The 14,259-nt window shown below is 38.8% G+C and overlaps 1 protein-coding gene across 1 annotated transcript in view; it reads right to left on the bottom strand.

The window, feature by feature from the left end:
• LOC135703735 (dnaJ protein homolog 1-like) overlaps positions 1 to 14,259 on the bottom strand; it is a 208,001-nt gene that overhangs the window by 44,047 nt on the left and 149,695 nt on the right. The window lies entirely within an intron of this gene.

The raw sequence follows: 14,259 nt of genomic DNA, 5'->3' as shown, positions 1-14,259 counted from the left end.
CAAATCTAGATAGAGAGCGTTGTTTGAGGACGGACCCTCAAAAACACGTTTTTCATCAAAACACATATTTTCTTTAATTTTAGGTCTTCATTATGTTCAACAAAGTTGATTGATATACTAAAATACACATCGTTCTACAACAAACTATACCTGCATCATTTTAATAGGATGAGTTATTGATAAATTTTCTTCTACTTTCCTCATATTTTGGCCTTACATATCTTTCTTGGGTGCAAGAAGGTGCAGATGAAGTCAAATGCATCTAAAATAACATTAAAAGAGCTTTCAAATGGTGGTAAACTTGTCCGTCCACGACCGTCTGCTGGAGAGTTATGATCAAAACAAACACCCGTTGATAAGCTTTATAGAAGTCATGTCAACAACAAGGGGATACTGTGTTTTATACCGCGTAATAAATTCGTTTCCATAGTAATCGGCTCAATAAACAAATTTCCCACTTCTCAGAGCTTATCAAATTCAAGAACGGCACATTTTCTTTCCAAAAGTTGCCCAGAAGGCAAAACTGAAGCATCAAGAACGAAAAAAAACTGTCAAATTCAGTTAAACGTGTGAGTCCATAAGTGTTTTTCCATAGTGCTCATCACAGCGTGAAGCAATTCTAGATAAACATTTCAAAAGGTCCTATCTGCATTGATCGATTCTCTTCATCGACTTTCTCTTCCGTTAATAATTCAGCTGCCAAACCTTTCGCTTTGTATTTGACGTTTTGGATGCTAGATAAGAATCTCCTTTATCAAACTATGTTGTAAAATTAGCGCGAAACCTGTTTGCATAGCAGTGGTTATCAAAAGAGAAAGTCGATGAAGAGAATCGATCAAAGCACATAGGACCATTTGAAATGTTCATCGAGAATTGTGAAAGTATATGAAAGCATGTAAGATAGAAGAACTGTGGAAGCCAAGCGAAGGAGAGAGAGACTAATTCTGTCAAAGAAACCGGACAGCAGAGGAAGCTACGAGAGCAGGCTTTGAAGTAAAATGACATTTTTTGGAAGGGCTTAATTTCTTTTAAACTTTTCAATTCATCGTTAGAGCACAATAAGTGCCAATGATCTTTTTTTTTTTTTCTTGATTCAATTTAAGTTGAAATTGATAAGCGTGATCTCTTGTCACTCTGGTAAAAAACGAGTGGGGCCGATCATCAAAATTCAACTGCGTTTATAAGAAGGTTATCCAGTGTTATGCCATAAATATGAATATTATGCCAGATGTGGCTGCAAATGTCGGAAATCCGTGAAAACGATGTGCGACTTTTTTGAAAAGCTCTGGACCAAACCTGCTCGTGCATGTTTGTCAAGTGTCACGCCGAGTATTTCAGTAAACCGTTCACGCTTCCTGAAAAGTTTTATACTTGCTTCCGTCTACTTCTAAAAATGCAAAAGTGTGGCAGGACGGAAGTTTGTTCCTTTCGAAGAATGTTGTGCAACAACGTAGAGGAAGAAAACTGCGATACAAATGAAGATGAGAGAATCAGGTGAGAAAGAGGTGACGGATATCCTGAAAAACGTTTCTCACGCAAGCCCTGCAGATGAAAATAAGTTGGTTCATTCTTTGAAGAAGTCCTTGAGCCAACCTATACCCGAATACACAGATCTACAAGCTTTGGCTTTGTTAATCAACACCAACCTATCGAACCTGGTATTACTTGCCAGCTAGTATTCATAAAGTATTGATACATGGATCAGCCGTGATTGAACATTTCCTTGTTCTAATCGGTCAGCTTTCTAAAGAAGCACAGGAGGCAAGGAACAAGGATTGGAAGAGGTACATGCATTTAACCAAAATAACAACGAATAAATTAAAAAAAAAACTTTTATTTAACAGATACCAAGAGTTCAATACCCGCAAGCAATCAAGATCGCTTACAAATCGTGATCTATTGAACTGACTCCTAGTATTATCAGATCCATTGATTACTAGCATTCGTGGATGGCCTAAAAAGCACGAGAAGCCATTGTCGAGCGATGCTAAACAGCTGCTAGCAGAAGAAGCTGAAGGAAACGATAATGATTATATTAATGGTTATGATTATGATAATAATGATGATAATTGAATACCATACAAAATATTGACAACAGAAATGAAAAACCAACCAAACAAAAAGAATTTAATCAAGAAAAATATGTGGATATATTGAAGTTGATTCTCTTTTTTATACTGGTTATACCATAAAACAGAGTAAAGATATATATACTTGTTTTGATCACAACTCCCCAGCAGACGGTCGTGGACGGACAAATTTACCACCATTTGAAAGCTCTTTTAATGTAATTTTAGATGCATTTGACTTCATCTGCACCTTCTTGCACCTAAGAAAGATACGCTAGGCCAAAATATGAGGAAAATAGAAGAAAATTTATCAATAACTCATCCTATTAAAATGATGCAGGTATAGTTTGTTCTAGAACGATGTGTATTTTAATATATATCAATCAACTTTGTTGAACATAATGAAGACCTAAAATTAAAGAAAATATGTGTTTTGATGAAAAACGTGTTTTTGAGGGTCCGTCCTCAAACAACGCTCTCTATCTAGATTTGAGTGAAATTTAGGACTTTTATGTCTTGAGCAAAGTTGTTTGTAATCATTTTTGCTACAACTTTGCTCAAGACGTCAACTATTTATCTTGACATTGTGAAAAAATAAATTTTTCATTTCACTTTTAGGGGGATTAATCACAAAACCCATGCCTTCAAAATATGAAGCATGTCATACTCATCAACTTTGTTCAAGACGTCCTTACTCTAAATCCGCTCTCCATGGAGCTATTAATTAAGAGCGTCAAAATGAACTTTTCAACCACTGTGCAGCGGTTGGGAAAATTCTTCTGAAACTAAAAACGTTCGTATCAGTGGCGGATCGCCCTGGTAGAGGCAGGAAGCGCAAAACTGATGCGATAACGGACACCAAGATGCGCGAAGTCAAGAAGAACCAGAAGGTAACTGTCCACGAGATCCAGGAAACGCTTCAGCTATCAGTTTCCGTTCGATCTGTTCGTCGCCGTCTCGTAGGATAATCAGTTGCTGATCTGGTCAAAACCAGGCCCAGGAGACAATTTCTAGTTCCTCAGTGAGTTCACTAAGACAGAAGAAGCCCTGCGAGAGCTGCATCTCATTGTATCTAGTTCTACGTCCCTGTTACTTCTCACTGAGAAGCTGTTTCCGAGGACAAGTAGAACCTCCATGAGGCGCTCCATCATGCATCCCATCATTAGTTTCATCATTTGTTGAGTCGCAGCGTTGAACCTGACTATTGGCCACGAAAAGGCTTGCCAATGCACATCAAAAATCGACTACATACATCCGAACATTTGTTTATCTCAAATCGACGGAAGACATTCCGCACAACTACCATAAACCGGACTAGTTCTTATTGATCTTCGTCAAGCTTCGTCTACAATTTGGACTTCTACATCTACACATTTCAAGCAGCCTTCAGGTTCAAGTTCAGGCTAAACTTGGTGAGTTCGTTCCATTTTGTAAATTTTTATCTTTTCAAACCAGTAACGTTGGGAGATCACCTTTTTGTGGTGCGTTACTGGTATAAGATCTTCCACCGAACCCTAGTCGTGACAACTTCAAACTAGGGAATTAGGATTTTCCAGTAATCAAAGGATCACATTTTAGTCCTTATTACTTTTTATGACTTTATAATAGTGACAAGACTCGGGTAGTGACCACCGGGCCATTCTGCATTTCTATATTGTATATTTCAAATCAAAAATATTGTTTATGTTCATAGAGTTTACATACTGCTTTTCCCTTTGTCCTCCTTTTCCTTTCCCTCTTTTCTTTTCAGAAAGCGAGTAATGGCGCTATAGCCATAAGCCATTAAAGACGAGGACAAGAGTTAGTGCTCGTGTCCCAACCGTCAGAAGAAAATGGAACCTTTATAGCTTTGATGCTTCCAACAACCAACCAATCATATAATTACCAAGATCGGAACGTACGGTACGAGATGTCCACGTTTAATCGATTTATTGAATTCTAAAGCGTCGATTTAAACAGGCCCGATGTTTTCTGAATTATCTTGCCCCTTAAATGCTGCACAGTAGGCCTGGCCGTTTTGATATGTGTGACGCATCTTCGATGTGAAATATATGTCGAATAGACAAGAAAAATGATGAAGGTATATCCATCATTTTCCAGGATGCTTTCAAGAACTGGCTGTGTTGGTGTTAGATTAGAGTAGATTAGCTCTGTTCGTCGCCGTCTCGTAGCACAGGGGTTGAATAGCAAAGTTGCCCGGAAGTTCCCATTTATCAGCAAGGCAAACAAAGCCAAACGGCTTAAGTTTGCTAAGGAGTATGCTGAAAGGCTCCTTGAGTTCTGGAAAACGGTTTTCTGGACGGACGGACGAATCAAAATTCGAGCTATTTATTCGAAAGCGGTGGGTTTGTTTGTGTTGCAGCTCGAGTGAGGAGCTTCAGGAGCGCCACATCCAAGGCACGGTGAAGCATGGAGGAGGAAATGTGATAGTCTGGGAGTGTTTTTCGTGGGGTAGAGTGGGAGGCCTCGTGAAAATAATGAAGGCAGATTCGTACATCAACATCCTGTGGAAAAATCTGGAGGTTTCGCTGATCCAGACAGGCCTTGAAGAGAAGTTCGTAATTCAGCAGGGCAACGACCCGAAGCATGCTGCCAAGAAGACCAAGTCTTTCTTCCGGTATTGTCTGATAAAACCACTGGAATGGCCTTTAAAAAGTCCGCACCTCAACCCCATCGAGAATTTGTAGGCAATTCTCGATGCCAGGGTTGACAAAACTGGTGTTACCGATAAAAATATCTTTTTTTAAGCCCTGGAGCACGCCTGGGAAGAGCTAGATCCACAGCACCTAACGAATCTGGTGGAGATCATGCCAAAGTGCCTGCATCCAGGTCCTGAAGGTCAAAGGAGGACATTTTAATTTTTTTAACTAGTTCGTTTATTTGGAAGGCTCAATTGCGTTAGCTTTACGGAGCCGATAGCTCATTGTTCTTTATTTTAATTATTAAAATGCTTTTCTTTTACTTCAATTTATCTTTTCTGGAGCCAAAATTAAGTGGGCACTTTTTTGTCACTGTTTTTTTTTAAACAATTTGATTTTTTAGTTTACGTTAAATTTTTCTTTTAGTATTGCCCAAGTTAAACTTTAAAAGAATATGAAAAGTAATATATCAAAAAAGACTGTAGTGTGTTTACTGAAATTTGAACCAAATTAATGAGAGAAAATCAAAAAAAATTTGCCTATCAGTATATTTCATGACATGAGATGTAAGATTTCTTTTGACGCATATTTTTCCATTGGTTCACATTATTTTGTTTTCCAAATTACTCGTATTTAACGGCACATTAAAATCACTAAACTCTTCTCAATCTACAATCTCACTAACTGTTTTAGCACTTGATTCCGGATCTCATCTTTCACCACTCTTTTCACCTTTTACAATCGTCCCAATTCTAAATCATCAAGCTAGGATAGTAACATTCCTTTCATTCTCCACTTCCTCGAATCAAACTTCAACAGGATGAATCATCGCAATCGACATTAATTTAATTGTTCTGCTCACGAATCACATAATTCAACCATACACGCCAATCTTTCACCAAGCTGAGCTTCTTCTCCATCTTCTTCCGCTGTATGTCGGCTAATCTTGCCTAAATTCCCACGTTTATACAGTAATCACCACTAGGAAAAACAACATCATCATCACCATCATCGTCACCGCCGTTGCCGACGTCGTATCAGAAGATACCTCTAGACTAGATCCACAAATCCAAACCGAAGAGGAGCACGAGCTGGCACACGCGGGGGGTAGTTGTTATTATTGCAGAAATATTTATAGCATAAATGTTTGTTTTAATTTTAGAACGCTTTCGTAAGGTTTCACGCTCATACACGCGAGATATAGAAGCAACGGCAGCAGCGGAAAAAAATTGGAACTGAAAGCGAAAAATAACCACTTTTCTACCAGAATGACCACAGACACAAAAAACACGTTAATGGGATGAGGAATGAGTCTCTTCACATTTCACACGTTTGTTTGCAGGTTTTCCTTGTGTTGCTAACCTTGAGGGCGAAATAATCCCGTAATCTTCCTCAGTCAATCACCTACCGAAATCGACACGACGAACTTTCGATTTAATTCCCGTTTCAGTTGCGACCACCGCAATATTTAGCAACTATTCCGAATGCAGTTCTGTTTACCAACTGTCTCGGTTGACGCCAGCGCGGATTCACTCGAGGCATCTTCTTACGCGGATCAAGAACTCTAGCAGGTGAACACCACTTCCTCACAAAGACATACACACACACACACTTACGCCTGTTCGTACGATCACCAGACGGAAAACAAACGCAGGAAGTTTACATATACGGATCACGCTTTTCAGGAAATGATCGTGAGCTACTGAACCACCACCCTCAACATCGGACTAATTCCTGCAGGTCTGGCCACTCGGCTTCGCATATGTGTAAGAGCACGATGAAAGTAAGTGGGTGGCCACCGAGCGTGTGTACGTGAGGCACTCATTAACGGCAGACAGCCGCACAGAGAGTCGAGGCCGTTGAACGGAGGTTTTTGCGCGAGCGCGATCAACTGTGCTCATCAGGCTTAATCGGTGAGAATTTTCACTGTACGGTAATTATTTCTGGCAACTGGGTATCCGTTGAAAACAGTCACTGTTGTTAATTGACACCGTTGGAAACGTCCCATTCCAAGGAATGCACTTCCATTCCACAAAACATTCTACTTTCAAAGCAATCCGAAGATTGAAGAAAATCTGAAAAGTGCATAAATTTGTAATCCAGATTATGCGCATGCAATTTGGCTTAATTTTCCACTCGCCTGAACCCTTTTTGCTGCCGACGAGCGTGTGCATGCCGTTGCTACTCGCAATTTCTCGCTTTTCGGCATCCCGTTGTCGACGGTGGAAAGGAACGACAGAATCTCCGCATAGCTTTCCGCGATTATCTTCTCCATGGTGGGATTTTTCTCCGTTGTCGGTGTAATAAGGAAATGGAATGCTATCTTTTTTGTTCGTTTCACTCGTTTGGAGCCCACATTTGCAAACATCAACAACGACGACTATGGCGGACGCAGCCTCCGCCAAGCTGACCGAGTAATGCGGAATTTACATACGAAGAATCCCACTTTAGTCCGAATGCAACTGGAAGCGAAGAATTTGCATTTTTAAATTAAGTTGATTTAAGTCAAATGAGTGTGAGTTCACTCGTTTCTTCCAGGGAGCCATTTTTCTCTTTATCCTTGGGGATGGCGAGCGCGTAACCGGAGCGTGCAATGGTTGCGGATCAGGAACCAGACTCATGAACCACCACCGACCACGGGGTTTGGTGTTTTCCTTGGCTGCTTTAGTTTAGCACTACAGAAAGCATGTTGCTGGGTAGAAGAAGCACGGTTTTGATAATTAATTTCCAGCGTAGGAGAAAAAATGCAGCGGTTAAACAGCTTGCCCGAGCATGTTTACATTGGGTTTAATGAGTTTGTCCTGGTGCGGTTCAGAGCCAAAGAAAATGAAAAAGTGGATGGTAACTGATACCGATCATCAGGGATACCACTTGTGGGACGTCATTAGTCTTGAGGGTTGACAAAAAATGCGCGCGAAGATGGGTCAACTTTGCTAGATAATGGTCATTTGGATACGGCCGAAACTCATCTTTTAAATGGAAAGAGTTCGAAAAACCACTCTCCTAAAAAAAACCGGGAAGAAAGTCAATGTCCAAAATGTGTGTCGCCCGTGTGTGCGTTTGTAAACTCTCCTCATCTGAACGCCGGCCGTAGAATCACCTTGACTATCGAGACACGCTGCTGCGTGCTGACCTCCATTTCCATATATTGTCGGCTGATGCTGACTTCTGCCGTTTATTTTGGTTTGATGTGTGCTGAATGTATGGTTTGGTACTGTTCAACAATTATGAAGCGCACGAGGAGGTGTGAAGGAAGCATCAATCTGCATAATTTTCAATGTAATAGATACGGTACCGAATGGTTTCAGAGAAATTTCTAGACTTGCAAAGCCCAATCATTTGACGGTACCCATTGGTTAATGAATCCTCATAAAAGTGAGTCTAAACATTATTTTTTTTCAAAGTGTTTTTTATGTTACTTCATACGCGAAGTTAACGATTTTCAGAGTTGGTTGGAAATGCTAACATGAAGCTTTAGTGTGATGATTTATTAGCTAGAGAATGATCTTTAGAAGAGGGTAGGTGGATAGTTCCGTTAGAGTACGGCAGTATGAAAATTGAATAGAAGTTGAAAATGAGCGAAGGGCCATTAAAGCGACAGTTTTCAAGATAGCAACAACCACCCTACTGCTTTCTCTCTGAGATGATCACGTTGGTCATGACGAGAGGAGCAACACAATAGTTGGGTAAAGAAGAACTGCATTATAACACACCATCGACTGGAAATGCTCTAGCAACGTGGGGCTTTAGGTAGTGATGAAAACGTCGCTAGAACTATTCCACAGCCGCAGTCAGTTTATGAGCAACAAGAGGGACGCACATTTTTGCCTGTGGACTTGGAGACATACTTCAAGTCCCCGCGTACATCGTACGGGCTAGGCAAAAATGTGCGTCTATCTTGAAAACTGTCGCTTTAATGGCCCTTCGCTCATTTTCAACTTCTATTCAATTTTCATACTGCCGTACTCTAACGGAACTATCCACCTACCCTCTTCTAAAGATCATTCTCTAGCTAATAAATCATCACACTAAAGCTTCATATTAGCATTTCCAACCAACTCTGATTATTTTTTTGATAAAATTATATAGAGGGTCGGCGTCTTTGGAAAAGCTGCAGTCAGGCCTATCATGGTGGTTACTGAGCACTCATATCAGCTAAATTGTGCTGCAACAGACTTTAAAAAACATAGGTTAATCAGCAGCGCCACTGAATATGGAACTAATGTATTACAAATTCAAGAACAAGCCTTTGAAAAATATTCCGCTTACGAATGTGCTAGGAAAAATGTTCGGCACTATCAGGTAGGGGAAATCGATGTAATGTCGGCCTAAATGACCCTAATTTGGGCCCATACATAAATTCAGCAATCGACTAGATTTTCAATAGCGACCAAAATATCCATTAGTGCCGTCCCAATGACGCGTTCATCTAGATAAAATTGATAAATAAAAATTTTAGCGATGGGCCAAATCTTAGATTCATTGGCCATCATTAAAGCCATTTTCCTTATATAACATTTGTTGCGCCAGTTTCAAGTAAATAAAAAGTCGGATTCAATTTGCACATATGCACTCTTGAAGGCAGAGGTGTAAAGGGTGTTAGCTTGCTTCTACGTTCGGTTCATTGTCTTATGCTATGGTTTGTATATTTTCGTACACTCATGCTCTCTCGCGGTAGAACAACATTCGCGTAAAAATAAAATTATCAAATAACTATCATATCGACAGCGTCATTTCGTTATAATTCTTCTATTTTGTGTATATTTCAATTTTTTCTGATCAGTAATGTTTCATCTCGCTTTCCGTTGCATATTATATTGATAATTGTCATAAGCACGGCCAGTGTTGGGAAAAAATCAAAAAATCAAATCTCACCAACGCCCAGCATCACGTTTGATTTTCGTAGACAAAAATCAACAAGCAAACAACTGCGGTTGATTTTGCAAGCTGTGATATCGCAGCTCAGAATATCAAGCTAACAAAACTCACCAACTACAAATCTCACCAAACTGTGGTGGGATTGAGTTTAATGATTTTAGCGTTACACCCGAATACAACCGAAACTTCCATAAGGGCTTGCAGCAGTCCCTTCACGTCTGCCATCGGCGAAGATTAAAAAGAGATAGCAAACTATGCTTTCTCTTTCTAAGAAAACGATGTGCAATGGAATCATTTTTGTGTCGGAGTCAACTCTCAGGTTGAATTTTGCACGTTGTGAATAGTCTCGCAATATCAAAGGAGCTTGTAAAATCAATATTAAGCATAAGATTTTGTTCCAATATCACGCGTGATATTGCGAGCGCATGAGAGCGGAAAAATATCAATTGATTTCTGATTGTGCCAACACTGAGCATGGCATAAGATGCTCTCATAATGAAAATAAAAAACCCGAAAACGTAAGAATATTCCGCGGCACGGTTCTATGAGAGGCATGTCATTTGACATTTTAATTTGGTACTGTTTTTGATAGCTTGTGAATTTCCCGACAGTCACATGAACATCCGGAATATTTTGGAAACTTAAGGGAAGCTTCAAAAACTTCAGGAATATTTTGAGAATTTCAAGTCCGTTCAATTAACTTCATAATAATTGCAGGAACTTTACAGATGTTCCAAAAACAGAGCACCGAAAATAAAAAAAAAGATCCAACAATTTTAAAGAAGTTCTGAAAACATCAAGAACATCCAGTACGTTGAGAACAACATATGCAAGTTTTAAGATCTTTAGAATAGGCTCAGATAACATCTGGGTAGTTGTATACATTTCAAGAAAGTTTTGAGAACTGCAGTGCAGTGCATCCAAGTGCATTTCTATTAAATTAAGGAAAATTATAGGAACTTCAGGAGCCTCCCTAGCAGCGCACTTTAAAACCTTCTTAAAACTTGCAATGTTACTTGGGCATGAACACCAGCAAAATTTTGAGGAACTTTAAGAATTTCAGAGAAATTTAGAGATAGAGAGATTTTAAGACAGTTCCATTTATACTCTGAAAACTCCCTATACGAAATCTTTTTTATACAGCATTCAGTTTACGTCCCTTTTTTTATGAAGTAAATCCCAAATAACGAGGTTTTTTTGTACGCGGTAAATTCCACATAACGAGTTTTTTTTTTTAGCGATTTCGGGAAACTAGGAGATACTGTGAAATACACCACAATATGGGAATTTTTGGATTCAGAGTGACGTGTAGGGACCGGAAATCCTACCCCGGAAGTCAGCTCGAATTAAAAAAAAACCCATATGTGGGGTATTCGACAGTATTTCTTAGTTTTTCTGTAACCGGATACCGCCATCTTGGATTTCAAAATGGCGTCAGTAATAGATTTCCGGTTCCTACATGGCACTCCGATTCCAAAAATACCAATATTGTGGAGTATTTGATAATATTTTCAAAAACCCTTTTTTACGAAGTAAACCCCAAATAACGAGGTTTTTTGACGAAGAACCTGAATCCCAAATAACGAGTTTTTTTACGCACTAATTCGATTTAAGAACTCCCGGCTTGGTTCTTAAATGGAGGTTTGTATCACTGTAGTACCAAGAACTACAGGATAGCTTCACGAACGTCAGGACAGTTCTAGTAATTCCAAGGAACTATCAGAAACTTCACAGAAGTTTCAAATAATTCATGAAATTTCCTACAAACCTCAGCAAAGCTCCGACATTTCAGGGACAATCAGAGAACATTAAAGAAGTTTAAAGATTTTTAAGCAGTTTTATCATTTTCAGGGATGTTCAGAGCAGTTCCATTAATTAAATTCAGGAACTTACAAAAATTTCCGACGGAATCTTCAGGAAAGGAACCCTAAATTAATTGAGTTGAAACTGAATAGTGTGTACATTCAGAAATTACAATTATAGTCGCACTTTAGCATGACAGCACCGGTTGCAGTAAATGACAGCGGCAGGTCAATCAAATTTAGTTGACAAGCACATTAAAAATACTGAAATCCCCTGCCAACATTATCAATATCTAACAACATCGTGAAAAGTTACAGCTGTTTTAAGAAGAGAACACTCCCTTTGCATGAACATGAACATGGACATGAACCCTCTATCTCCACTTATCCAAAAACGTAATTATGAGTCTCACTTTTAAGGAGATTAATCAACCAACGGGTACCATTAAAATATGGGGCTTTGCATGCCTCGAAACTTCTCCGAAGACACTGTGTACCTAAAAGTAAGGGTTTTGGAGAATTCCTTCACGATCTCGTTTTTCACCGTTTGCATTCTCTGATAAGCGTACATAAATGCAAGACGACGTATCAAGAAGACTGGCAACTCTCTATTATTCTCATAAGAGTGCTATGAGACAGGTACCATCGCATCATCTGCCGCCCAAAGGTAAATGCTCCAATAGAAGAATTTACTAAAGTTGATGCTACTTCTCTAGAGTTCCCAAAGCTTTCCAGATGTTCATTGATCAGACTTTAAGATCCCATAATTTTCCTGAAGTTCTAGGAACTTACCCGAAATTCTGTCAAGATTTTGAGATTTTTTATCGACTTTTCGATGTTCTTTGGATTTTCCTAAAATTCTTTCAGCTTCCCTAAAATTCTCTGGACTTTCCAGTAAACATCTAGCTTTTCAAGAATTTCTTAGACTTCTCTGAATTCCGCAGAACTTCTTAAAAGTTCCCTGTTTTATAGTCCATTAATCTTCCCTGAAGTATGCTAACGGAATTTCCCTTAAAATTCAAACTTTTTTGAACTTCTTTGGATTTCCCTGAAATTTCCAACATTAACAAAAAGTTTTCGCGACTTTCGTAATATTCACGAATCTTCTCTGGCGCTCCCGTTATTTTCTGGAATTCTCGGAACTTATCTGTAATTTAACTGGAAGTCTCGGAACATCTTTCAAGTACACTGGCCTTCTGTGAAGTTCCCTAATCTGTTCTGAATTATTCTTATCTTATTTAGAGTTCTCTGGACTTCTCTGAAATCATCAGAACTTCTCTAAGGTAAATTTCCCAGAATATCTTAATCCAAATAAATTACACGGCTTTAAGATTGTCACTGAAGTTCTAGAAATGTTATTGAAACTCATGGAACTGCCTTGAATTTATAGAAACTAATTCTTCAAGATCTTTGAACTACCCTGAAAGAATATAATTCCCAAAGAATTTAAGCTTCCCTGAAGTTATTGTTACTACACCAAAGATCTGAACTGTCCTTTCTTCATTTTTCAAAATCTCTTAACTTCCCTGATCTGTAATGGAAATCCCTGAAGATGTTGATATTTGCCTTATGTCCCGGTCATCATCCTTTATCAATTTATGAAACTTTCCTGAAGATCATGCAATTTTTAATTTTCTCTAAAAATATCGGCATTTTCTATAGTTCCTCGGAAATTTTTACAAGCTCCTGCATGTCATCTGACCCGAGTAGCACACTTTCATCACAATAAGTTACAGCAACTTGTTTATGACTGAAATAAGTCGTATATAAGTTTCGACAATTGATTTGTAACAAGCATGCTACTAGGGGATCTTCTTCAAAGTAATCTAAACTTCTCTTAAGTTGATCAAATTTACTCATATTTCCTTTAAACTTCTCGAAGGTTTTGTGAACTATCATGATGGTCTCGGAACTTATTAAAAAAATGCAGTTCTCTGAAATTTGCTGAAGTCTTAAATTTTTTCCATAGTTTTTTTTTTTAAATTGCCATGAAGTTTACGGCACTTTCTTTAAACTGCTCGCATTTTCTTGATGTTCCGCTAATTTCTTGATGCCCACCGAACTTTTCTGGAAATGTCGAAAATTAAATTCCTATCTTCTGTCAAATTCTTGGCATATTTTTGAAATTTCCTAAAATTCTCAACTCACTCTTATAGGTCTTTAGACCACCCCAAAAGTCTGAAATTTCCTTAAGTAGTCGAAACTTCTTTGCAGTTATCGGAAATGCCCTAAAGATCTGGAAGCTACCTGAAACTCTTTGAACTTTTTTTTATAATGATCGCATAGTTTGTCTCAAGTTCTCTGTACTTGCACGAGGTTGTCTGGAGTTCCTTTACATTCACTAGAGATTTCTGAAGTGCTCACAAAGTTCTTCTCTGCATCTTCTCTGAAGTTAATGAAACCACCTGAATCAGTCCACCTCCAGGATCTACAATGTTGTCAACGAGTTCAACCAAACTTTTTCCAAATGCTTATTTTGATATTCTAATAAAATTCCTTTAGGATTTTATAATTCGTTTAGACTACAGAATTATAACATGTTATAGCGCTATCTTGATGGTGGTTTCTGTGTTGCAACTATTTGACAAACATTAGGTATAGCGGCTCAGTCTGGCTTTACTCCAAAGTGATCGGTCCCCTTTGGACTACAACCATGGATTTTATTTTTAGAAATGATATCTTTGAATAGAGATAACTCCGCAACCAAACAAGCTATTTGAGTTCTCGACTCACCATTTCAAAGGGTGTTGGACAAGCGGTTCAGAAATTGTCCGGAATGGTCGTGAGCTTGGTCTTATGTTTCACTGGGCAGCAGCAGGCACCAATCAGCAGTCATCCAAACGACCAAAATATCTTTATTCTGAGCACCGA

The sequence above is a fragment of the Ochlerotatus camptorhynchus genome, unplaced genomic scaffold (assembly GCF_037179485.1).
Source record: "Ochlerotatus camptorhynchus isolate MF236.1 unplaced genomic scaffold, CSIRO-AGI_Acam_v1.1 ptg000220l, whole genome shotgun sequence".
Taxonomy (NCBI): Eukaryota; Metazoa; Arthropoda; class Insecta; order Diptera; family Culicidae; genus Ochlerotatus; species Ochlerotatus camptorhynchus.
The sequence above is the reverse complement of the archived record's forward strand: the minus strand, read 5'-3'. Positions and strand labels throughout refer to the sequence as shown.